This window comes from Apodemus sylvaticus, chromosome 13 (genome assembly GCF_947179515.1).
Source record: "Apodemus sylvaticus chromosome 13, mApoSyl1.1, whole genome shotgun sequence".
NCBI classification, from domain to species: Eukaryota; Metazoa; Chordata; class Mammalia; order Rodentia; family Muridae; genus Apodemus; species Apodemus sylvaticus.
In genome coordinates, this window is record NC_067484.1 from 11,340,531 (window position 1) to 11,366,649 (window position 26,119).

Genomic DNA, 26,119 nt, shown 5'->3' on the forward strand with positions numbered 1-26,119 from the left:
AAGTGTAGTGACTATTCCACAGGTCTGTTGCTATGAGGAAAGGAAGACAGTGCTGCGGCTGCTGGCCAGACAGACTCCAGCCCACCATCTTGCCATCTCCTCGGATATGCTGGGACCACAGCTGCCTTGCTCAGACACACAAGCTGACTGGAGACAGCATTTCAAGACAAGCAGATGATGGCATCCACAGATGACAACGTTGGGTCCCTTCAGTGAGAAATAACTTCAGCCTAGTTCCTGCTAAACTTCGGGAAACTTGCATAATATTGAGATGTTTATACATTGCCCAAGTGCTTACACACTCCTAGGACAGCTCTCATTAACAGTAGAATAGCTGTCACCTTTAACCAACCTTTCCTACTCTGTGCTCTGGAGTGATGCACCATGTCCAGTGCACCCATATTTTACTTTCTTTATCCCAGTATAGGCTCTCTGCACAGGGCAGCATTTGTGGGGAGTCTACTAGGCTTCAGACATGGGTGCTGGCAGAGACAGGGGACAGGGAAAGCAAACGGTGACTGTCTCAACTGAGGTAAAATGAGTCTTTTGTAAATATGTAATTGGCTGGTTCTCAAGAGTGAGTCCTCTGACCAACTTTAATGATGGAAGGCAGGGCTTGCAACAGTAAGCATTTCCAGCTTGAATGATGTCAGTCAGCGTGTGACACATGGGCACCACCGCCTGGCCTCCATGTTTATCACCTGACCATCCCCTTCACAGGCTCACTGCCTCAGGCACTAGGTGCCAAGAACAGAGGTGGCCTGGCATCCACGGGAAAGTTGTCTTGTGCAGTAGGTGCAATATTTCTCTGTCATGCACTCTAGAGTTGTTAGCATTGCATAAAGGTGCTTGCCTTGTAAGAGGTCATGCATATGTTCTTCCTTAAACTTACTTGTCCCTGGAGGCTCTTGCAAACAGCCGAAGCATTCAATTAGTGCAATCACCTACCTGTTCATCCACACCCAGGTCTTTTCACTCCAGTCAAATGATCCTCTTTCTACAGCCTACCAGGAGGAGTCGCCATAGCTCCTTTCCTCGTAAGCTCTGCGACTGAGATGGCAGGATGGCAGTGGGGGTTTATTTCTCCCATGCCCATCCCCAATCCAAGTTGTTCTTCTGCTATGAATTGAACATGTGAGGAAACTTCCAGAAGGCCACAGACACAAGAGTGAAAGGTGAAGTGTTATTAGAGAGATGAATGAAATAGGAGTGTGGACTTATTCATACAGATTAGAGGTTTTCTGTTGTTTTGGGTTTTTTTTCCTTTCCCACTTAATAGTGATATCTAGTGAACCATTTATAGTTTAGGATGGCTTGGTAATAAACATATCAGCCTTATGACTTTGTGGATTTGATAATAACCAGGCCATGAAGGGGACCTCCTATGAGACTTTAGGACCTAGTATGTTAGTGCCCTTCGATGGTGAGTAGTCCGCTGCCACAGAAGGTTTAGCTTTGCTCCAGAATGCCAGGGATGCTCGCTGATCCTTGTACTGGAGTCTTGCTAGGCCTCTCCTCACCAGCCCTCTCCTCTCTGGTAACCTCAAGCACCATCAGCCTCGATGAGTCATAGCTATGACAGCAGAGCAATCTACACTGAAGCTGGAACTGCTGCACTGCCCTCTTTATGCTCTGAAAGCATTCAAACCAGAAGCATCTTGAGTCACCTGATAAATGGGTTGAAGCACTACACAGTTTCCAAATGCCAGACTCTTTTCTTAACAATGAGAGAATGAAGTAAGTGGCCTGTCATCTATCTGAAAGGGGGAGAGGCTGTATTCCCCAAACCACCATAACCTAAGCCTCATGTAATATCATGTGAAAACAAAGGTTGAAACTACTCTCTGGGAAGGTTTTATATTTCCACAGTAAGCCTCTGGGGGTGCAGGCCTTGCCTGAGCCTAACATTCTTTCCAGGCTAGTCTAGTGCTGTTAGCAGAAGCCAGGAAGCTGCAATGTCCTCTAGTTGCCATGGATTCCCAGTCTTTCCAGGGCCCCCGATGCAGCATAAACAATGCTTCATTTTGCCCTTTCCCAAATCAGCCCAGAAGATGCAAAAATCTCAACAACCAAAATATACTTACTAGCCAAGGGCTACAGCACCACCACTTTCCACAGCACTAGGGTCTGTAGCCATCTCAGTGAGTAAAGAGTTAGTTCCTACATCATAAAGACCAATTTCCCCTCATCTTTCCCCAAAAGTTGACTATTGCACCAACTTTTGCAACTCTAGTTTTGCAACTATTGCAACTCTAGTTGCAGCAACAGAAGAAGTTGGTGCAGTAATTTTCTGGTGATATAACCTTAGAAGCAGAAACTAGGAAAGGAGTAAGGAGCAAAACAAACACACAGACGTGCCTTTGAGACGGTCTGTGACGTGCCCAATGATAGCTTAATACAAATGCTGTCTATCAAAGTGTAAATGTGCATCATAATTGCCCAGCAGGAAAACTGTTTATGCACTAGTCAAGATGTCAATTGTAAACCATGCCTGTGAAGAGTAGACCCGCCATACTGCCAGTTTTGCAGGTTAATATCAGGTTTTAGCGCCTTGCAAATCAAGTCCAGGTGTGGCCACTCGCACTCCCAGCTGTGTGAGACCTTTATACTCTAAAGTTTGCAAATGGGTACAGATTGAGTCCCTCATACCGCTCCGTTTGCAGTGAGCCTAAATGTGTGTCTGTAGTGGGTAATAATAAAGAATATGCCCCTCCAGGCCTCTTCACCTATTCCCAGCAAGCTCGCTCACGTCAGCTCTCACTATCTCCACCCAGCCAATCTTTCCCAGCTAGCTCTCACAGCATCCCAGCTGTGTTTCCTCTCCTCCTCTGTAGACTCTGTAAATGGCAGGAGTCCTGTGCTCCCGCCCTACACCCAAACACCTGGTAAAGCATGACTCTTAAACTTGATAGTTAACCAAATATATTTACGTATATTAAACTTCCAATTACATAATACCACTTTACAATGATAAAGTCCTATCCCAATTATCTAATCTCTCCAAAACACCAGAAATATGTCTGAAGCCATCTGGATATCCGGTGCCTCCTTCTCCACCCTGCCCTTTCTTCTCTCTCCTCCCCTCACCTCTCTTAGCTCCTCCTCCTCTCTCCCCTCCAATCACTGGCCTCTCACTGCCTCAATGTGAGTGAATAGGAAATATCTTGCAGCATGTGCCATCACATATAAATACTTACAGGTTAGTGCATGTATAAAATCCTTATACTGCTGGGTTTGCAGGTAACTGAGTGCAAGTGTGGACCTCTCACTGGGCTTGGCAGGAACAACCTGCCACATGAAATTCAATAAGACTATATCCCTATAAAACCTTATTCAGATAAATAAAGGGAATAACAGAGGCTAGAGGGGATTCATACCATGTGTAACGCAGAAACCATGAGGCTTAGAAGAGAAACCAAGGATGGAAAGTTAATAATTGAATTCCCCCCCATTCCTGCAGATAAGATGTCCATTTGTGAAGTACATCCTTGTGTACTAGAGGATATGTGACCAACCTCATTCCTACTTCCATGCCTACAAAGTAATCATCTGAATGCAATTTGGATTTCATGTGTCTCAGTTTCAGGAGAAAGTATTAGAGAAGGCATTAGTATTTTCATTACTATAGCAATTACACTCTTCATTATAAATTAATTACTTCAATAGGATTTGATACCTTAGGCACTCATGATTTTAAGACAGCATCGGCAATCCAGAAGCTGATGTACAGAAACAAGATTAAGATCTAAAACTGAAATCTTTTTGTTGTGAACAGCAGAGAAGAACAGAATTTTCACAGGACCCAAATCTTAAATTTCTGATGAGCAAGGTATAAATGATCAGTAAAAACATGTTATTGAATTTTACTTATGTCAAGGGACTAGTAAGTTCTTAAAACTTCAAATTAAGAAATCTGCATATTCAGCTACAAGTAATTTGATTTGTCACTAGCTGAAGCCTCCTTGGATCTGTGGAGACAACTGTTGCAAACAGTGCTTAGGTAAACATGGGGATGCTGACATCAGCCCAAAGGCCTGGTTTTGCTTCTTTTGAAGACTGTAATAGTCTTTTTCTGTTTTGCTAAAATGCCCTGGAGAAAATAACACAAGGAAGAACAGTGTTACTCTGGTTCATAATTTGCAGGTTAGTTTATTGTAGTAAAGAAATTAAGATCGTGGTAGCTTGAAGCAGGTGGTCGCACTGCATCTACAGTTCAGAAGAAGCAAGTAACTGATGTACTGCTCAGCTAATTTTCTCATTTTTATGCTATCCAGGATCCCATCCCAGTGAGTGGCACCACCCTCAGTGGATGAGTCTATCTCATTTAACCTAATCAAAATAAACCCCCACTTGTGCTCAGGTAATTCTAGATATTATTAAGCAGACAATTGAGATCAACCATCAGACCTACACAGACAGACGTAGAACTCTTGGAGAATATAGTTCTATGAGATACATCCAGACAGGTTCCTGTCTATACAACTTCAGTATCATCAATGGTTTACAAAAAAAATTCCAATTTCTCATCTTTGAAAACATTTGTATTTATTATTGTTGTTTGAGATTTACTGTCAAGTACTGATGCCACACTCTACCAGAGAAATAACCTTGTCCCTTTGCCATTTTAAAAAGCAACTTACACTTTGAGGTATTTTGGCATGGAAGGCCAGTTATGCAAACGTTTCTATTGCTTTTAGGAGGCAAACAGACAACCAAGAGCTATGATTATTCAAATTCTAGAGTAGAACTGAATCAGTTTAATTAATCACAAAAGACTTTTCTTCAAATAAGCTGTAGAAGCAGAAAGATGATTTAGATTATATTTAAGTAAGGAAAAACAAAGGGTGATAACCTTAACCTCTTTGGTAAGGGTAAAGGGGATACTGTCTATACAACTTCAGTATCATCAATGGTTTACAAAAAAGATTCCAATTTCTCATCTTTGAAAACATTTGTATTTATTATTGTTTTTGAGATTTACTGTCAAGTACTGATGCCACACTCTACCAGAGAAATAACCTTGTCCCTTTGCCATTATAAAAAGCAACTTACACTTTGAGGTATTTTGGGGATACAGCTTTGTTTCTTGTCTGCCGTCATTCCTTGATCCATTGATTATTTTTCAGGAGTATACCAAATGTCTTCTACAAGGGAAGGACAGGAATAGCAAATACATGTCATAAAAATGTTCAACAAGAGTCTCATGTCAAATTCCATAGTTAAATGTAGAGGGGAATCCTCAGTGAGTCCTGATGACTTGTAAAGCTCACAGGGTGGAAAATAAAATGACTTTCTAGTAGAGGTATGCTTTACACTAGAGGAACATCTTCTCTGAAGTGTGGGGATCGGCACTAGAGGTAAATTTGAGAAATGAACTTGAATTTCAGGTTTGGGAATGTTATTTATTGCTTCTCTGAAATTCAAATATTAATGGGAGTCATGTGGTATAGTTTTTTGTTTTTGTTTTGTTTTGTTTTTCATACTAGGAGACCCTAAACTATACGACACTAAGTCTAACTCAATGATGACATTTACTGAAGGAAAACTAAAAAAGGTTTAACACAATATTTAGAAATTTCAGGCAGGTGAATCCAATGTGAAACAATGGTGTAACCCAAACACTTTATGCCTCTTCCAACAGGATGCTCCTATGGCATAGTAAGGGGGGGGGGGCTTTAGAGGCAACAATCTGGACAACATTTTTATTATTAAAATGCAAGTTATTGCACACAAGGTAGTCTCGGGAGAGGATGGAATACATAAAGCCTCCACTGTGGCCCATAAGCCACAGTGGCACAGAGAGAAGCTGCATGCAAGAGGAAAGCTATGCTGCCCTGTGAAATGTTCACAGGAAGACCAGGCTACAGAGGGTCAAGGAAAGGCAAAGTCTGTGACAGAAGAACAGCATATGGCCGAAGGAGGAGGGGATCCACTTGCCTCCCATGCAAAGAGAGTAAGGCGTATAGTTTAGCCCTGTCACTCTCACAGAGCTTTTTGCAACCACCCTAAACACCTAAATTTGAGAATGATGATCATAGCCCAGCAGTACTTCTTATGAACCAATGAGGCATCAAGCAGGTTGAGTGACAGGCAATAGGCAAGCACAACAAGTACAACCAAACTCAACAGTGGAACAGGGTTGCGTTGTTTTTTGGCACTGTGACTAAATACAGAGAGAGTCAACCTGAAGGAGGAAACACTTTGGCTCAGAGTGGGTTCAGTGTTTTCTGTCAATGGATCTCAGCTCTGCTGTTTCTGCCTGTGATGAGTCAGACACCATAGTGGGGATTGCATAATGTGGCCAAGTACTGGGCTCATGGTACAGAGAAGACAAAGACAGCCTCTGATAGAACACCGCAAGACACAGTCTTTAGGGGAGAGACCTGGGAGTACACACACCTACAATCTGATCGCTTGGAAAGCTGAGGCAGGAGGAAAACAAGGACAGTTCATCCGGAGCTACACAAATATCTTTTCAAAAACAAATTAAAGTACCCTTCAAAGGCACGCCCTGGAGGCACTTCCCTCAGTACTGTGCTCAGCTAAGACTGCCCCAAAAGCTTTAACCCACTAATGGATACAGTTGTTCTAGACCTCCTGATGCCATTACTACAGTAAATAAAAATGTGCCCGCTAAAATTAATGTGAAATCTTAGAGCTCAAAATGCAAGATGAAGAACAAAGGAGGAGATGGCATGCTTGATGCTGGAAGTAACTCAACCAGAAAAGGAGAATCTAACTCTAGGGAGAAACAGCAGAGCTCATGTGGATCTCGGCAGTCTCCAACTTGCACCCATGATCAGCTCTCCCCAAGCACACATGCAGGGCCCTGTGGCTCTTCTCCCAATACATATAAAGCAACAAACTAAACTGTAAGGAAGAATGGCCTTATGAAAAAGCCTTTATTTATTCCAGAAAAGAGTCTGCAGAGCCTGCCCACAGACAAAAATTTAGAGATGAGGTAAGCAAAGGAAATTACAGCTACCCCTTGGTAACTACATCTGTTCACGATTAGGGGTCAATATCTTCAAAGCTGCAGTTAGGTTGTCCCCACTATGTCAGAAGCTATGGCACAAGGATAGCCACACACACACATACAGAGAGAGAGAGAGGATCATCATCAAAGGGTTTTCAAAAGACCGGATGTCATTATAACATCACCTGCATTGTGACATTGGGAGAAATACTCTAAATGGAAAATCTAGCCCCATGACTATGATACTCACCCCCTAAATATGTATGAAAACATAATTTTTAAACCTGTAGTTGAGAGCCCACTAGGCTGTCCCTCACCTCGGGGCAGCACACTGCCCTGTTGCACTGTTGTTTTTCCTAGAGTCTCAGCCACTCTTCCACTTTTCTTAAAATGCTTTGTGTAGGCTGCTTTTGTAAATAAATGCCTGCTCAAGAGGCACACCTATTAAGGAAAGTGTACTGAATAGCCATTCCCTGGAACATTTGCAACTGAGTTCTCTAGCTTCAATTTATAATTTATCAGAAAGATCATCTTTGAGAAGTCCAGGGTTCTTTAGCCCTATCCACTCCATAAGAATGCATTGCTCTGGCCCTGGTTGCTGCCAAATTTGGACTCTATTCTTCTGTGTATATTAATGAATATGTTGCATGAATAAAGTGTGACTTCCACAACCTGTACAGATAGTACAGTAGTCTGAACAACAGATCAACTAGAGAGGCATTATTTTGGATGTTTTAGGTAGAATTGTTCACAGGATATATATCTATTAGATGAAAGATTTCTTGGGTCCACATCACATTTGTGCTGCAGATTTAGGAGAAACTAGAAGGTCAGGACTGTCCACAGAAACTATTGTAGCTATTACAATTAAGCAAAAATACTGGGTGTGTTTGCATTCCTCCCTTCTTCATTTATATAGTTATTCTGTGCCTAGTGCTCTGATTAAAAGAGCCATCTAATGGGGTACAGTATTGAGCCTAGCTCAGCTCAGAATGCACAGAAGTATCATGCAATAGAATGGAAGCTGGAGGGGTAGCTAGGACCATAAGTTGTGTTTCAGTGGCAATAGCTGCAACCTTGGAAGAGTCAGCACTTTTCTGGGTCCCTCCCACCATATTGCAGCAGGGCTCTGAGTCAAGAAGCAATGAAGTTGATGACACATCCCTGTGGAGAAGTGGTGGGAGCATCCTTCACATTGCCTCCTTCAGACTATTCCAAGGAGAAAGCCTCAGTGAGCACAGGAAATAGGTTCTTAGACCCATGGGGCTTCCATCCTGTAGTGATGCTGCAACTGGCACACTGCCCTGGATGAGGCTCACTTAATGGAACAAGTAGAGGTGGGTACAGACATCTGACACAGAGCACTGGGGCAGAAACTTTTCTTGGCTTTTCAGTACAAAATAATTCAAACTCAGCTTGCTAGGATTTCTACATCACAGAGAAAATGCAACCGTGGTAGATCTGACTAGAGGAAACTCACTAATTTGCAGTAGGATTCATGGTGGATTCCACACAGCCATCTAGATGAGCTATCTTGCTTTGCTTTCTGTCTTTAAAATAACATGTTCTATATGTAAAATTTTTGGGGAAGTCGCCAAATGGGAATTGGGGTCATGGTTCAATAGGTAAAGTGCTTGTGAGACCACTGAAGTCCTGAGTTTTGATCCACAGAACTATGTAATAGTCTAGTATAGCAACATACATTCTTAGCCCCAGTGCTGGATGAAAGAAACAGTTCCAGATAGGGTCCCAGAAGGCTGCTAGCTGGCCAGCCTAGCTGAATGAAAGAGCTCTCAGTTCAATAAGAGACCACTCCTGTGCATATACCCAGAGGATTCCCCGGCATGCAATAAGGACACATGCTCCACTATGTTCATAGCAGCCTTATTTATACTAGCCAGAAGCTGGAAAGAATCCAGATGTCCCTCAATGGAGGAATGGATACAGAAAATGTGGTATATTTACACAATGGAATACTACTCAGCAATTAAAAACAATGAATTCATGAAATTTGCAGGCAAATGGTTGGAACTGGAAAATATCATCTGAAGTGAGGTAACCCAATCACAAAAGAATATACATGGAATGCAATCACTGATAAGTGGATATTACATAGCCCAGAAGCTATGAATACCCAGGACACAAGTAGCATATCAAATGACTCCCATGAAGAAGTAAGGAGAGGGCCCTGGTCCTGGAAAGGCTTGATCCAGCATTGTAGGGGAGTAACAGGACAGAGAAAAAGGAGGGAGGTGATTGTAGAATGAGTGTATAGAAGGCTTATGGGACATATAGGGTGAAAGGAACTGGGAAAGGGGAAAGCATTTGGAATGTAAACAAAGAATTTAGAAAAAAAAAAAGAGAGAGAGAGACCTTGTCTTAGAAAGTAGAGTGATAGAAAAAAAATACTCAACATTTATCTCTAACTTATGCACATAACATAAAATCATCTGCACATACATGTCACTGTACACACACACACAATGTCAACAACAGTATAGAGGAACACACATACACAAGCAGAAAGAGAATATTCCACCCCTTTCCTTTGGCCCTATTTCTTCATAACATTTATTTTCTTCTATTTTTTGAGAGTTTTCTGCTTTTCAGTTATACTCATGTATGTGTGTGTATGCACTCCTTTACATTCTATACAAATCATGTCAGACCCCAAATAATATCCTGTAATTTCCACTGAGTTCATCCTGAACATTGAAATGTCAGCATATGAACACTATATCAGTACATGTAAATGAGACACAGCCACCTCTCTGAACATCGCCATCGCATGGACACTTACCATTCTCACACCCAGGCTCTGAATGGTGGACATGTAGATCATGTCTAGAGTTCTACTTTTACGTGTAAGGCTAGAATTTTAAAATAGTTACAGCACACCTTTGGCTGTGTACAAATGTGGCAGGTTAAATGCCAAGCCATGGGCCGACTGGATCATGGAAGGGATGCTGCTGTGTGTGCCAAAATGCTTCCCAAAAGGCCACACCCATTCTGCTGTGATCACTGAATGAGGAGTGTGTATGACTATTGCAGTCAGCCTCAAGAAAGGCAAAACGAACATCCATCATAGCCACATCTGCTCTCCTCAGTCCCAGTTGGTACAAACTTGTGTCAAAGCTTAGGTCACTCAAGTCTACAAAGACAGGAAAATGGGTGACTTTGTAAGAACAAGGGATTGCTATAGACAAAGGCCCTATGTTTGTTCTACAAGGGGCTCCTGCAGAGGCTGTATGCTTTTACAATATCTGAATAAGCTAGACAATCCAATCATTTATATTAACAATATACTTGGTTAAGGAGAGTACAATGCTATAGATTGATCATCTATTAAGTACTATAAATATACTCAAATATGCTCTAAATAAGCACTATAAATATGCTCTTTGCCTCTAGTATCAAGAAGACAATATTTAAAATGAAAAGTTTTAATATCAAATAGCACAGAAACTATAGACATCTCACAGAGAGGGATGCTTTCTTTTTTTGTTTTTGTTTTTGTTTTTTCATTAATTTATTTATTCGCTTTACATTCTGATCACTATCTCACTCCATCCTATCCTCCTTTTTTATTAGATATATTCTTTATTTGATTTCAAATGTTATCTGCTTTTCCTGGTTCCCCCCCCCCACAAAAATACCATAAGCCATCTCCCCTTCCCCAATCAACCCTCCCGCTTCCCTGTCCTGGTATTCCTCTACACTACAGCATCAAGTCTTTCCAGGACCAAGGGCCTCTCCTCCCTTTGGTGTCTAACAAGACCATCCTCTGCTGCCTATGTGTCTAGAGCCATGAGTAACTCACAGAGTTCTATAGACATCTCACAGAGAGGGAAGCTTTCATCCAAATGAATGAAATGAATAGAGGATGCTCTTCTTAATTTTGTTTTTGCCCTCAAAAGTATAGAAACATCCTTTAAAAAAATTAAACAACTCATGCCTAAGTTTAACTGAAGCTCGGCTCTTCCTAATACATTTAACGAGAAACATAATTGATTTTGTCCCAGACAGATAGGAGGCTGTCAAGATGATATTTCATTCCCAAGATCCCTTCCAAAGTTGTCAGGGAAGGCAAACAGTCATTACTTTATCCACGGACCCATCAAGAGCTCATTATTTATTTCTTCAAATATTTATGAAGCTGAATACAAATACTTTCTGCAGCTGCACCATCTAGTGGTTCACATGCACAACCCTGGCTCTGTTCCCCGGAGCCAGCATCTCAGTAGGAGAGAAAGCTTTATCAGAGTAACAATTAATAGCATCATTTATTTCATTTTGATAAATATTTAATAATAAAATTTACAAGCTTGAGTTGAAAAAATACCCACCATGAAGATTCATCTGTATTTCCCTTGGAGAGAAGAGAGATGCTGTTGTCAAGATAGCAAGACAAAAATAATAAAAAAAAAATTAATAAATATCCTGCCTTAAGCTTCTGTGGTAACCTAAGTTCCCAGAAGAATCAATCAAGGATGTCATCCAAAAGAATGAATATGAAATAGTTGGCATGGCAACAAGGTTATGGAGGCAGATATCTGCTATGAGTGTTCATGTTCTTTAGAGCTCACGAATCATCATTCCAGGCAAGCGTGGAGAGGGACACTAATTAATAAAATGCCTTCCACATATTGTGTTTTCCATAACCACTGTCACTGAAGCTAGTGCTATAAATGATGCTGATTAAATAATTGTCCTTATTCCTACTGATATTTTCATCACTTTTAGCTAATGAGCAACTGTATCCACCATCATCTCTGAGTACAACAAACCAGGGAAGTTTGGTAAACTAGGAATAGGTGGAAGAAGCAACAGGCATACTATGCTTAAAATTTCTGAACAGTGCCTCACAAATGAAATGCACGCATTAAGCACATAAGCAATCAAGCGTGCACAGTGGGAGTCTAATGATTTCCATAAATGGCAGTTTAATCAAATGCTTTATTCCTGCCTGCAGTGAACTCATCTATGATTCACAAATCAACTTCACCCCAAAATATTTCTGCCTTGTACAAAGAGACCCTAATTTTTCTGCCTGAACAAGGTGAAGCCCATATTGACTTAGGAATGTCACAGAAGGAGCAAGAATAGAGAGTTGGCTGAAATCAGTACCCAGAGCAACACAGGACATAGTTAAGTTTTTAAAAAGAAACAAATTCAGACTTTAAAAATATGAGGACTAATTTTCCTGACTTAGTTTCCAGCACATATGAACCATGGTATCATTGACAGTGCTGAATAAACTCGGAGTAGCATAGATTAAAAAAAAGAAATACTCCTGTTTCTAAATAAGAAACCCATTCCCTGCAACCTGACCTTGCCAACATGACTGCAGTCAGGTGATGACAGGTTAGAGGGAGGTGTGTGTGTGTGTGTGTGTGTGTGTGAGAGAGAGAGAGAGAGAGGGGGGGGGAGAGATTCTAAATACTCATGTGTGCATATGTATCCAATAAAAGCCCTTGCTGTGCACACTTGAGATGGATTCCAAACCCACATAAGAGGCCGATGCAATGGCAGGCATCTATTATCTCACATTCCTACCATAAGATGGGAAGCTGAGACCAGAGGGTCAGCCTGAAGCTCTGCAACAGTGGAGCAGAAACAACAACAGACACTGTCAAAATGGTAAAGGTCAAGAATCAATAGCAAAAGTTACCTTTCTAACTCATGTCATAGCACACATGTGTACCACACTCACACATAATATACACTGCACCCCACCCCACCACACTGCACCACACTTATACACATACATGCAAGCACACAAAAATAAAGTTAAAAGTTTTTTTAAAGAAATTAAAGAATTGGAAATTCTTCCATGGATAAGTATAATAAATGATTATTGTACAATGCACACACACAATAAACATAACACACTGAAATAAAACACTGGACCTCTATAACCTGGTAAAATTCTTAGATGTTGACTGAAACCAAGTTTGTTTGCCTTTTTTATTTACAAGACAGCCATAACACACCCTAGGAAAACCTAAGAGCACTCTCAGTCTGGTAGGAATGTCATCTCAGTGGGCCACAGTCTGGGTGGCTTAAACAACAGACCTGCCCTTGAGCCTAAATATCTAAGAGGACAATAAGAGCTGGGCTTGTTTCTTCTGAGGCCTCTCGCATAGCTGGTAGGTAGCCATCTTGTCCTTGCATCTTCATGTGCTTGTTTCTTTTTATCTGTATGTCTTCACCTCCTCTTATTATTAGAACATAAGAATTATTGGTTTGTGGTTACACTGACAACACTTTCTTACATTAATCATCTTTTGAACAACTGCATTAAAATACAGTGAAAAGCGGTTTCTAGGGGCCTTTGATGTGCAATGAAATGCCTGAAGTTGTGTCTGCTCCTGGGAGTTGGGAAGTGACGGTACCGATGGAGCACCCACAGGGATAGAATCCTGCTATAGGAAAGTACGTCTTTCTCCAATCAGCCCAAGACGTGTGCAGCCTGTCCATAGGTCCACCCTGATGGAGGAAGGAGAAAGGGTATACATTTTGTTGACAGTTTGTAACTACACACTAGGGAAAGGAAGAGAAGGGAAGAAGAGGGGAGGGGAGGGAAGGGGAGGGGATGGGAGGGGAGGGGACAGGAGGGGAGGGGAGAGAAGGGGAGAGGGGAAGAAACTGATGAGCTCCTAGACCCATGAGGTCTGAGCTCTCTCTGCTAGTATGGCTAGACTCTCCAAACTCCACCTCTTAGCACTTGAAGGTAACATGTTATCCAAAGCCTCATGAGTTGCAACCCTTGTTGTGACACTCTTGTACAATCTTTGGGACATGGGGCCCAGCTGTCAGACATTCTCTCTTCAGGGCAGTCTACTCTTGGAGCCCACTGCCTTTTCCTCATTATTAACCTTTTGATAATCCTCCTTAGAAGGACAAACGCAAAGAGCCTTGCTTATAAGACACATTCTGTCCTATTGAAGGGTGGAAGTTCCACATGTTTCCATCACTCAGCCAAGCTGCCTCTCTTCCCCCTCCCTCATTTCCAACCCTGAGAAGTGGTGGGTCCCTGGAAGGAATTCTTATTATAAGCAGCCATTGAGATAACAGTAGATTTGCTCTCAGAATTTTCAAAGGAGGAAATGCTTTGAATGATGTACTCAGAAAGTCTTAATTGCTACAAATTCTATAAGAGGTAAGACCCAAGAAAATCCTCTTAATAAATAGCATCCTGGACCCATCCTCCAGCCTTGGCATGGAGGAGGAATACTGAGGCCTGCCTCCTTAAGAAGCTTCACCTTTTGTGCCTAAGCGCCTAAGGAAACAGAACAAATAAGGCAGAGGGACAGCTGCAGATCCATTGAGGAAAATAATTGGAATTCTTAATAAAGAGGCACTCAGTTTTCGTGGGACACAAAGTAATGTAACGCACTGGGCACAGCCATAGACCTGCTTAGTTCCAGGAGTTCTTTTCTCAGAGAACATCTTGAACCTAGAAAATGTGAGCATCAGGGAAATGTAACAAAAAGATCTTTTGCAAGCATCTACTCTTGATAACATCAGTAATTACATCTCAAGGAAGAACTCAGTGTGGACCCAGGCAGATCCATTGGTGCAGGATCCTCAGACAAACTCACATCAAGGCTTTATAACTGAGAGGCTGAGTCACTTCAGGAAGACCACTTAGCAACTCTAAACCTTAGATTCCCAAATATATATCAAGAGAAAAATGTCCATGACACTGTGCAGAGTTAAGTGTCAATGGGAAAGAGATTTCAATAGCTTTAGGATCTATCCCCCAAATCTCTGAGTAACTGAAGCAAGAGCCACTGAAACTCCCCATGTGTTAGACAGCTAAGAAGAATACAGGGGCTTGTATTTTCCGCTTATGGCCAGTTCCAACCTAAAAATCACTTAAGTTGCCCAGTATACCAAAGTAGCATTACAAAAGTCACTCACATTAATATTTCTGCAATATGTTGTGTGAAGGCCAAATGGAAGGAAGAAGGGAATGGAGAAAAAAGAAGAATTTGAGGAAAGGAAGATAAGAAGAAAAACAGGAACCGGGAAGCAGCATTCCCAAAGCCCAGTATACTCTGCCCCACTAAAGGACACCTCTCCAGACACACATAAACCATGATTTTCTTACTTGTCCTCAACTGGTAAGTTTAACTGGAGTCAACCAGTTTCCAGCCTGTGTATGCAATGATTTTTGAGGCAACTTTCTCTACTTTGCACAAAAAATGTGAATTCTGTTTGGTTTGCTGTTTGATCTGTGATTTAATTGTGTCAGATCTTTAAGTCAAAGAGATGGCTATTCAGAACCTTTCTAACCTTTAGGAAAAGCCTATTACTACTAAATGTATTTCCAGAAGTTGTTTTATGAAGACTTAATGTTGTGAGTGTGCATGAATGTGTGTGCTCATGTGATGTGGTTGCATGTGTGGGGGTATATGTGTACTTACTTACTCATGATTTTGTGAAAGTCAGATATAAATTTCAGGTCTTATTACTCAGGAACCTTATATTTTTGTCTTGCTGTGCTGCTTGATTTTGTCAAACTAATACAAACATAAACACATCTGAAAATGAAATATTAATTGAAAAAAATCTCTAAGATTGGCCCATGGTGTAGTCACTCAGTGGCCATGGGGAACCAGGTACACCTGGAAGGAGAACTGGGGATGGGATAGGATGAGCGGGAAAGAGAAATAACAAGCCAAGCCAAAGATCTCTGATAAAAGCCCAATGTTTAACTTTCTGCTCTGGATATATATGGGGAAAACCAAGGACCCATCCCCTGTTTAGGTTGGATTCTGTTACTTTGTTTCAGCTGGATTCTGTTGCAAAACAAGCTCAGTGGGCAGTCTGGGTCTGCAGGAAGCTGCAGATATGGCAAGACAGGAGACTTTCATCTAGGTCAGATGCCCAGCTAGGCAGTGGTGGCACATGCCTTTAACCCCAGCACATGGGAGGCAGAGGCAGGCAGATTTTTTTAATTCAAAGCCAGCCTGGTCTACAGAATGAGTTCCAGAACAGGCAGGGCTATACAGTGAAACGCTGTCTCAACAAACAAACAAACAAACAAACAAACAAATAATAAAAAAAGAGATTCCAGAGTCTGGCTCTGCAGAGCAGACGATCCAGCCCTGTGGCCTCTGGCGGGACCCTTCAGGCTTCCACTTCAGGATCCGGAACAGCCTGGGACACCGCACCCTGTCTCCAGGAAGGGCAAGAGGCCAGAGGTACACCCAGAGGCTGGATGGGAGCAAGCAGCATGCTCTGGTGAGTCCAGCCCTGCAGAGCAGAGGATCCAGCCCTGAGGCCTGTCGCAGGAGCCTTCAGGTCTCAGCTTTGGGATCAGGAACAGCCTGGGTCACTGTACCCAGTCTCCAGGCAGTGCAGGAGGTCAGCCTGGGTCACTGCACCCAGTCTCCAGGCAGTGCAGGAGGTCAGTTGTGCATCCGGAGACCAGCTGCAATGAGGAAGCTTGCACTGGTGAGTCCAGCATTGACAAGACCAACTAACACCAGTGAGACTAGATGGCAAAAGGCAAATGTAGGAAAGTTACTAACAGACATCAAGGCAATATGGGAGCATCTGAGCCCAATTCTCCATTACCAGCATATCCTGGATACCCCAATACACCACAAAAACAACATTTGGATTTAAAATGACTGGTCATGATGCTGTTGCAGGATCACATGAAGGACATAAATCTCTTAAAGTAATTCAGGGAATAAAATGGAACAAAAGTTAGAAGCCCTTACAAGGGAAACGCAAAAATCATTGAAAGAAATTCAGAAGAATTCAAAAGCCAATAAGGAGGAAACACAAAAATCACATAAAGAAACACAGGAGAACTTGGGTCACCAGACTTAGGTCATGGAACAGGAAACACAAAAATCTCTTCAAGAATTACAGGAAAACACAAACAAGCAAGTGAAGGAGCTAAGCAAACCGATCCAGGATCAAAAATCAGAAGAAGAAACAACTAAGAAATCTCAAAGGGAGACAACTTTGGAGATAGAAAACCTTGGGAAGAAATCAGGGACCATAGATGCAAATATCAACAACAGAATACAAGAGTTAGAAGAAAGAATCTCAGATGATGAAGATACCATAGAAACCATGGACTCAACAGTTAAAGAAAATGCAAAATGCAAAAAGCTTGTAACCCAAAATATCCAGGAAATCCAGGACACAATGAGAAGACCAAACCTAAGGATTATAGGTATAGATGAGAGTGAAGATTTACAACTTAAAGGGCCAGCAAATATCTTCAATAAAATTATGGAAGAAAACTTCCCTAACCTAAAGAGAGAGATGCCCATGATTATACAAGAAGCCTACAGAACTCCAAACAGACTGGACCAGAACAGAAATACCTCCTGTCACATCATAATCAAAACCCCAAATGTACTAAACAAAGAAAGAATATTAAAGGCAGTAAGAGAAAAAGGCCAAGTAGCATATAAAGGAAAATCTATTAGAATCACACCAGATTTCTCACCAGAGACTATGAAAGCTAGAAGATCCTGGGCAGATCTCATGCAGACTCTAATGCCAGCTGAGACTACTATACCTAGCAAAACGCTCAATCACCATAGATAAAGAAACTAAGATATTCCATGACAAAACCAAGTTTACCCAATATCTTTCCACAAACCCAGCCCTACAAAGGATAATAGGAAAACACCAATACAAGGAGGGACACTTCACCCTGGAAAAAGCAAGATAGTAGCCTTCTTTCATCAAACCCAAAAGAAGATAACCAATCAAATTTAAAAAAGAACATCAAACATAACAGGAAGTAATAATCACTATTCTTTAATATCTCTTAACATCAATGAGCTCAATGCCCCAATAAAAAGACATAGACTAACAGACTGGATATGTAAACAGGACCCTACATTTTGCTGCATACAGGAAACACACCTCAGTGTCAAAGACAAACACTACCTTAGAGTAAAAGGCTGGAAGACAATTTTACAAGCAAATGGTCTCAGGAAACAAGCTGGAGTAGCCATTTTAATATCAGATAAAATTGACTTTCAACCCAAAGTCATCAAAAGAGACTCTGAGGGACACTTTTTGCTGGTCAAAGGAAAAATAAACCAGGAAGAACTCTCAATCCTGAACATCTATGCTCCAAATGCAAGGGAACTCTCATTCATAAAAGAAACTTTACTAAAGCTCAAAGCACACATGGCACCTAAAACAATAATTGTGGGTGACTTCAACACTGCACTTTCCTCAATGGACTGATCAGGAAAACAGAAACTGAATAAGGACACAGTGAAATTAATAGAAGCTTTAGACCAATTAGATTCAACAGATATATATAGAACATTTTATCCTAAAGCAAAAGAATATACCTTTTTCTCAGCACCTCATGGTACCTTCTCCAAAACTGATCATATAATTGGTCAAAAGACAGACCTCAATAAATGTTAAAAGATCGAAATTATCCCATCCCTCCTATAGATCACTATGGAGTAAAAGTGGTCGGTAATAGCAACAAAAATAACAGAAAACCCACATACATGTGGAAACTGAACAATATTCTATCCAGTGATAACTTGGTCAAGGAAGAAATAAAGAAAGAAATCAAAGACTTTTTAGAATTTAATAAAAATGAAGACACAACATACCCAAATCTTTGGGACACAATGAAAGCAGTGCTAAGAGGAAAACTCATAGCCCTGAGTGCCTCCAAAAAGAAAGTGAAGAGAGCATACACTAGTAGCTTAATGTCACACCTGAAGGCCCTGGAACAAAAGGAAGCTATTTCACCCAGGAGGAGTAGAAGACAGGAAATCATCAAACTCAGGGCTGAAATCAATCAAGTAGAAACAAAGAGAACCATACAAAGAATCAACAAAATCAAGAGCTGGTTCTTGGAGAAAATCAACAAGATAGATAAACCCTTAGCCAGACTAACCAAAGGGCACATAGACAGTATCCAGATTAACAAAATTAGAAATGAAAGGGAGATATAACAACAAAAACTGAGGAAATTCAAAAAATCAAAAGATCCTACTACAAAAGCCTATACTCAACACAACTGGAGAATCTGGAGGAAATGGACAGTTTCGTAGACAGATATTAGACACCAAAATTAAATCAGGATAAAATAGATCATCTAAACAGTCCAATAGCCCCTAAAGAAATAAAAGGGGTCATAGAAAGTCTCCCAACCAAAAAAAGCACAGGACCAGATGGCTTCAGTGCAAAATTCTATCAGACCTTCATAGAAGACTTAACACCAATACTCTTCAAACTATTCCACAAAATAGAAACAGAAGGAACACTACCCAGGTCGTTCTAGGAAGCCACAATTACGCTGATACCAAAACCACACAAAGATCCAACAAAGAAAGAGAACTTCAGTCCAATTTCCCTTATGAATATCGATGGAAAAATACTTAATAAAATTCTTGCTACCCGAATCCAAGAACACATCAAAATGATCATCCACCAATGATCAAGTAGGCTTCATCCCAGGGATGCAGGGATCGTTCAGTATAAGGAAATCCATCAATGCAATCCACTACATAAACAAACTCAAAGTAAAAAACCATATGATCTTTTTACTAAATGCTGAAAAATAATTTGACAAAATTCAGCATCCTTTTATGCTAAAAGTCTTGGAAAGAACAGGAATTCAAAGCCCATACCTAAACATACTCAAAGCAATATACAGCAAACCGGTAGCCAACATCAAACTAAATGGAGAGAAACTTGAAGCAATCCCACTAAAACCAGGGACTAGACAAGGCTGTCCTCTTTCTCCATATCTTTTCAATATAGTACTTGAAGTTCTAGCTAGATCAATTAGATAACATAAGGAGGTCAAGGGGATACAAATTGGAAAGGAAGAAGCAAAATTTTCACTATTTGCAGATGACATGATAGTATACTTAAGTGACCCAAAAAACTCCACCAGAGAACTCCTACAGCTAATAAACAACTTCAGCGAAGTGGCTGGTTATAAAATCAACTCAAGCAAATCAGTTGCCTTCCTATACTCAAAGGATAAGCAGGCTGAGAAGAAAGTTAGGAAAATTACACCCTTCACAATAGCCACAAACAATATAAAGTATCTTGATGTGACTTTAACCAAAAAAGTGAAAGATCTATATGACAAGAACTTCAGGTCTCTGAAGAAGGACATCAAGAAGACCTCAGAAAATGGAAAAATCTTCCATGCTCGTTGATTGGCAGGATTAATATAGTTAAAATGGCCATCTTGCCAAAAGCAATCTAGAGATTAAACACAATCCCCATCAAAATCCCAACTCAGTTCTTCACAGAGTTAGAAAAAGTAATTCTCAAATTCATCTGGAATAACAAAAAACCCAGGATAGCTAAAACTATTCTCAACAGCAAAAGAACTTCTGGGGGAATCAGTATCCCAGACTTCAATCAATACTACAGAGCAATAGTGTTAAAAAACAGCATGGTATTGGCACAGTGACAGGCAAGTGGACCAATGGAATATAATTGAAGACCCAGAAATGAATCCACACACCTATGGTCACCTTATCTTCGACAAAGGAGCAGAAAACATCCAGTGGAAAAAAGATAGCCTTTTCAACAAATGGTGCTGGTTCAACTGGAGGTCAGCATGCAGGAGAATGCGAATTGATCCACTCTTATCTCATTGTACTAAACTCAACTCCAAGTGGATCAAGGACCTCTACATAAAACCAGACACACTGAAGCTAATAGAAAAGAAACTGGGGAAAACCCTTGAGGACATGGGCACAGGGGGAAAGTTCCTGAACAGACACCAATAGTTTATGCTCTAAGATCAAGAATTAACAAATGAGACCTCAAAAATTACAAAGTTTCTGTAAGGCAAAGGATACTGTCAAAAGGATAAATCAGCAACCAACAAATCTGGAAAAGATTTTCACCAACCCTACATCTGATAGAGGGCTAATATCCAATATATTCAAAGAACTCAAGAAGTTAGACCCCAGGGAACCAAATAACCCTATTAAAAAATGGTGTACAAATCTAAACAAAGAATTTTCACCTGAAGAAATTTGGATGGCCGAGAAACACCTTAAGAAATGCTCAACAGTCATTAGGGAAATGCAAATAAAAACAACCCTGATACTTCACCTCACACCAGTCAGAATGGCTAAGGTTAAAAACTCAGGAGACAGAAGGTGTTGGTGAGGATGTGGAGAAAGAGGAACACTCCACTGCTGGTGGGGTTGTAAGATGGTACAACCACTTTGGAAATCAGTCTGGTGGTTCCTCAGAAAACTGGACATGACACTTCCAGAGGACCCTGCTATACCTCTCCTGGGCACATACCCAAAGGATTCCCTGGCATGCAATAAAGACACATGCTCCGTTATGTTCATAGCAGCCTTATTTATAATAGCCAGAAGCTGGAAAGAACCCAGATATCCCTCAATGGAGGAATGGATACAGAAAATGTGGTATATTTACACAATGGAATACTACTCAGCAATTAAAAACAATGAATTCACGAAATTTTTAGCAAATGGTTGGATCTGGAAAATATCATCCTAAGTGAGGCAACCAAATCACAAAGAATATACATGGAATACAATCTCTGATAAGTGGATATTAATTAGCCCAGAAGTTCTGAATACCCAAGGCACAATTAGCATAACAAATGACTCCCATGAAGAAGTAAGGAGAAGACCCTGATCCTGGAAAGGCTTGATCTAGCATTGGAGGGGAGTATCAGGACAGAGAAAAAGGAGAGAGGTGATTGGAGAATGAGTGGAGAGAAGGTTTATGGGACATATGGGGAGGGGAAAACTGGGAAAGGGGAAATCATTTGGAATGTAAACAAAGAATATAGAAAATAAAAATATATATTAAAAAAGAAGAAGAAGATTTCTCCCAGGTCTGCAGAAGACTGACTATGGGAAACAATTAAGGTCTGTTTAGCCCGCTCAAGGCTGGAGGAAAGGTATACCATGGGCCAATCTGTAGAGTTTTATCTTGATTAATAATTGATGTGAAAGGGGTCAGCTCATTATGGGGAGTACTATCTCTGAGCTGTTGGTCCTGGGTTCCATAAGAAAGCAAGTTGAGGCAGACAAGAAGCCAGTAAGCCTCTATGGCCTCTGCATCATGTCCTAACCCAAGTTCCTGCCTCAGATCCTTTCTTTTCTGGATGTTAGCCTACAAGCAGTACATTGCCATAAACCCTTTCCTCTCCAGATTGACTTTGATGGCGATGGTTGTTTTTATCAGAGCAATAAAAATCCTAATTAAGACACTGATACAGGATTACTCATTGACCTGGAACTTTGTCAAATGAATTTCCAGAGACTTGCCTGTCACCGACTCCAATTTTGCCATATGGTTTCATTTTTATATAGGTTCTGAAGATCATACTTGGTCTTTACATTTGCAACATAAGTGCTTTTCTAACTGAGCCATCTACTCAGCAACACGAGTGAGAGGTTTTCTTTTTAAATGGATGAGGAAATAACAAAAGTTCTGTGGATGTCAGAACCCCAACTCCCCAACTCTCTGTGCATGTCCTAATGCAGAACCACAGGTATAAATGGGGATGCAGACTACACATCCAGGCATTGATGACTGAAGGTCAAACAGGATCTTGCTGGCAGTATGTTTGGTAATCCTGCAAAAACTCAGATACCATCTCTAGCTGAGCTAGGAGAAGCACCCCAGGCTGCAAAAGATGCAGACAATGACTCTTGTGGCCTTTGGATGTATATTTTCTTTTCTTGAAATAATATGAGGAAAGGGGTGCTTGCTTATGAAACATTGTCTTAAAGTGTCCCCAAAATGGGTCAGTTAAAACTCCTTTGCCAGAGTTTTTTCTAAGTCTTCATATACTAAAGACAGCTAAGTAGACATGAGAATTCAAAGCCTGTATTTAATGCATCTGACTTTTTAACATGAAATTGCTTTAGATAATTTATAGAGAGTCATTTCATTTAGAAAGGTTGTACAAATTAGTTGTTTTCAAAGGCAATTCTTTTAAGTCCAAGAGATAGCAAGCTGATGGATATGATCCCTTGCACGTTTTTCTTATGATTAATTCTCCTTAAATTCTCCCCCTGAAATTGGGTTTGAAAGACCATTAACTCTCCTAGATCACAGACATCCTCCATTCTGAAGTGGTCATCAGTCAGAAACCAACTTCCAGTGTGGAAATCCTGCCAGCATGCTGATTAGAAGGCAAGCCCAGCCCTGGGGGGAAAGTTTCATATTTCCAGCGCCTTCCAGCCACTAAAGGATACTGGGTTTACCATGATACTAGAGCAAGCTCTGAGCACTGTTGCAAGCCAACTTGGTCTGTATCAGTAGGCTCAAGTTGAGTTAATTTGTAGATATGGTTTACTCTGTCACACAGATGCCTCAGACTTTTCAAGAGTAGACATACCAATGTTATGTCCTATGTTCTTGAATGTGGTTGTCCCAGATTTATTTTAAAAAATTTTCAACTAAAGCATATTAGGTCTCTGAAGTTTCAGAGTCTAATATTAATCAGATAATAAAGGTCAACATAGGTTTTCTGGGGAACTTTGGCATTGACACAAGAAGGCTGGCATTTAATTTTGTTCACAGGCTTGACTCCAGATGTCTTAAAGCTCATCACAATGTCAGTGCCTGGTAGTAGAGAAGATGAAGAAGATGCTGAGAAAGGAGCCAATCCTTAAAATCCCCCTTAATGAACATCTGAAGCCATCTACATGTTTATACTTTCTTAGTTTATTTTGTGAATCTATGACAAAATGCCTAAAACTGGATGATTTATAAAGAATTCCTCATAGTACTAGAGACCGAAAAAGTAAAAACTGGTCTCATCTGTAGGGTTTCTCTTGCACCTCAAAAAATTTATGACAAGAACAGGATCTAGCTAAGTCTCTTTTCTTACTTCATAAGCTGCTGAGCCCAACATGGAAACCTCATCCTTATGAGATCGTCTGACTATTTGTATTTTCTAGGTCCTAAGTCTATAAAGATGAGCATCATATCCATGCCGATGAAGCTTCAAACACCTGCATTTCAAAGTAAGCATTTACCCATGACACATAAAATACAAAACTCCCACCATTACTAACTTTTAAGGGATATGACTTTCAGCAATTTGTAGGTCTCAGGAAAATGAGGAAATGTACCCAAAAGCTGTGCCACTCAAGATAGCTGGGGAGGGGTGTAGGTTCCTCCTCTGCTCTGGGCAATGCACCATTGCTCAAATTCCTCATGCTTAGGCAAGTGGAAACTATGTATAGATTATCAGGATTAGTTGTAAACTGGGGATTCCAGGACAAGGTTGTAAATTGCCACATGCCAAGTCAGCAATTCAAGCACAGCATGTAACTTTGGAGAGAGGAGAAATCAGAAGCAGCCAGTGAAGGAACAAAGAAAATAAGCACCAGGCACTGGATAGGCACTCAACATGCACAGGCTTATATAAATATATAACCTCTCTCTTATGTTCATCTAGCATGTTGAGGATATGGCCTTATGGATAAAATTTGACAAATGTCAACTGAGAAAGATCTTGTCTTCAGAAGATTATATCTCAGCAGATCACTTCTATCCAGCTATAGAAACTGGAGTAGCTCTAATTAGCTAAGGGTGAGATAGGTAAATACAGAAGAAGGGGGATGAAGGTAAAATACAGTAAGGACATCTGAAAAATCAAAATAAATCATATTGTTAACTATCTTCATACAAAAATCTATACTACATGTACTCCTGTATATAAATATTCATGTATAATTTAAATGAAATTTTCTGAATTGGACTAACCATGATCTTTCCAAGGGCCAAAGGCACATAAAATAAACTCCAGCTCCAAGTATGAGAAACCCTTTTCTGAGGTGTTGCTCAGTGTTGTCCAACAGACCCCCCTCCCCCAAACATACAGACTATGGCTATTGGTCTTGGTCTCCCCCTAGAGGTGAGAGGTAAGTCTATTGTTGAAAACACTTCAGACACAGTGCCCACAGGACCTGAAACTGGAACACACATGAAAGTAACTTGTATACATTCTTATACAAACAGGTACAGAGTTCTCATCTCTCATGCAAGAAAATTCTGTTTTCAACAAATGCAAACTACTACAGAAAATAATCAATCAAAATGCAGAATTGTAGAATGAAGTCCCAATAGATAAATCTACTAAATAATTCCCCTCATCTTGAGGCCCAAGAGAGACATGGAAAGACTGTAATAACCAGAGGATCAAGTAATTTTATGTGAGATTTTGTCTCCTAGTAATGTCAGAAACTACAGCCATAATGTCTCACCAGCATGACTACCTAAACATGAGCTGAAGACTGACAATAGACATGCCAAAGTGGACAATGAAGCAACCACAAGGACCATAAGGCTTCAACCCTACACCAAGAACTACAGGCAGCTAAGGAATGCTGAGAGTGAGAGAAAGTCTTCCCCATGGAAGAGCACACTAATTGGTTATCCAATATCAAATGGTCAGCTTTAAAAGCATACATTGAATACCTGCTGCTATACTCGTAGGAGAAGCAGCTGCTTAGAATGGGGCCAATGAACTGCAGTTGCCTCCATAAGGGGTGTACACTGCAACATGCTAAAATAGCCTTTTCTTATGTAAGTGCTATTGGGCCACACAATGTCAAATTTACAGTTGATTTACTTTTCAATAAACAGAAAGGGTTCTCATTAGAATCAACTTGGTTGAGATATTCTGAAACTGGAATCCACCTGGTGATAAAATAGAAAGTTCCCCTAAAAGCTGTATTCCAGAATCCTCAGTCCTTCCTCAAGTGGAGGCCCTGCCCATCATTTGAGACTCTCCTGGCTTCCCTCATTCCCTAACACATTCCAGGCTGTAACATGAGCCTCTACCTCAATCTGTCATCTCTGCCAAGCAACAAAGCCATAGGCAGGACAGTGGATGAAATAGTAATTTAGAAAATATTACTATCTTCAAGTCTTTAGAGGAAATCAAATGACTCTTATAGGGGTATATTTTCCTGTTATATCAAAAATATCTATCCAGAATTCCAGTCATTTATAAAGATGAACATTCCAGAAATGTCAGAGAGAAATGTGAGCTGGAGATATAGATGATGATGAAGATGATACATACATACATATATATATATATACATATATAGATAGATGATAGATAGATAGATAGATAGATAGATAGAT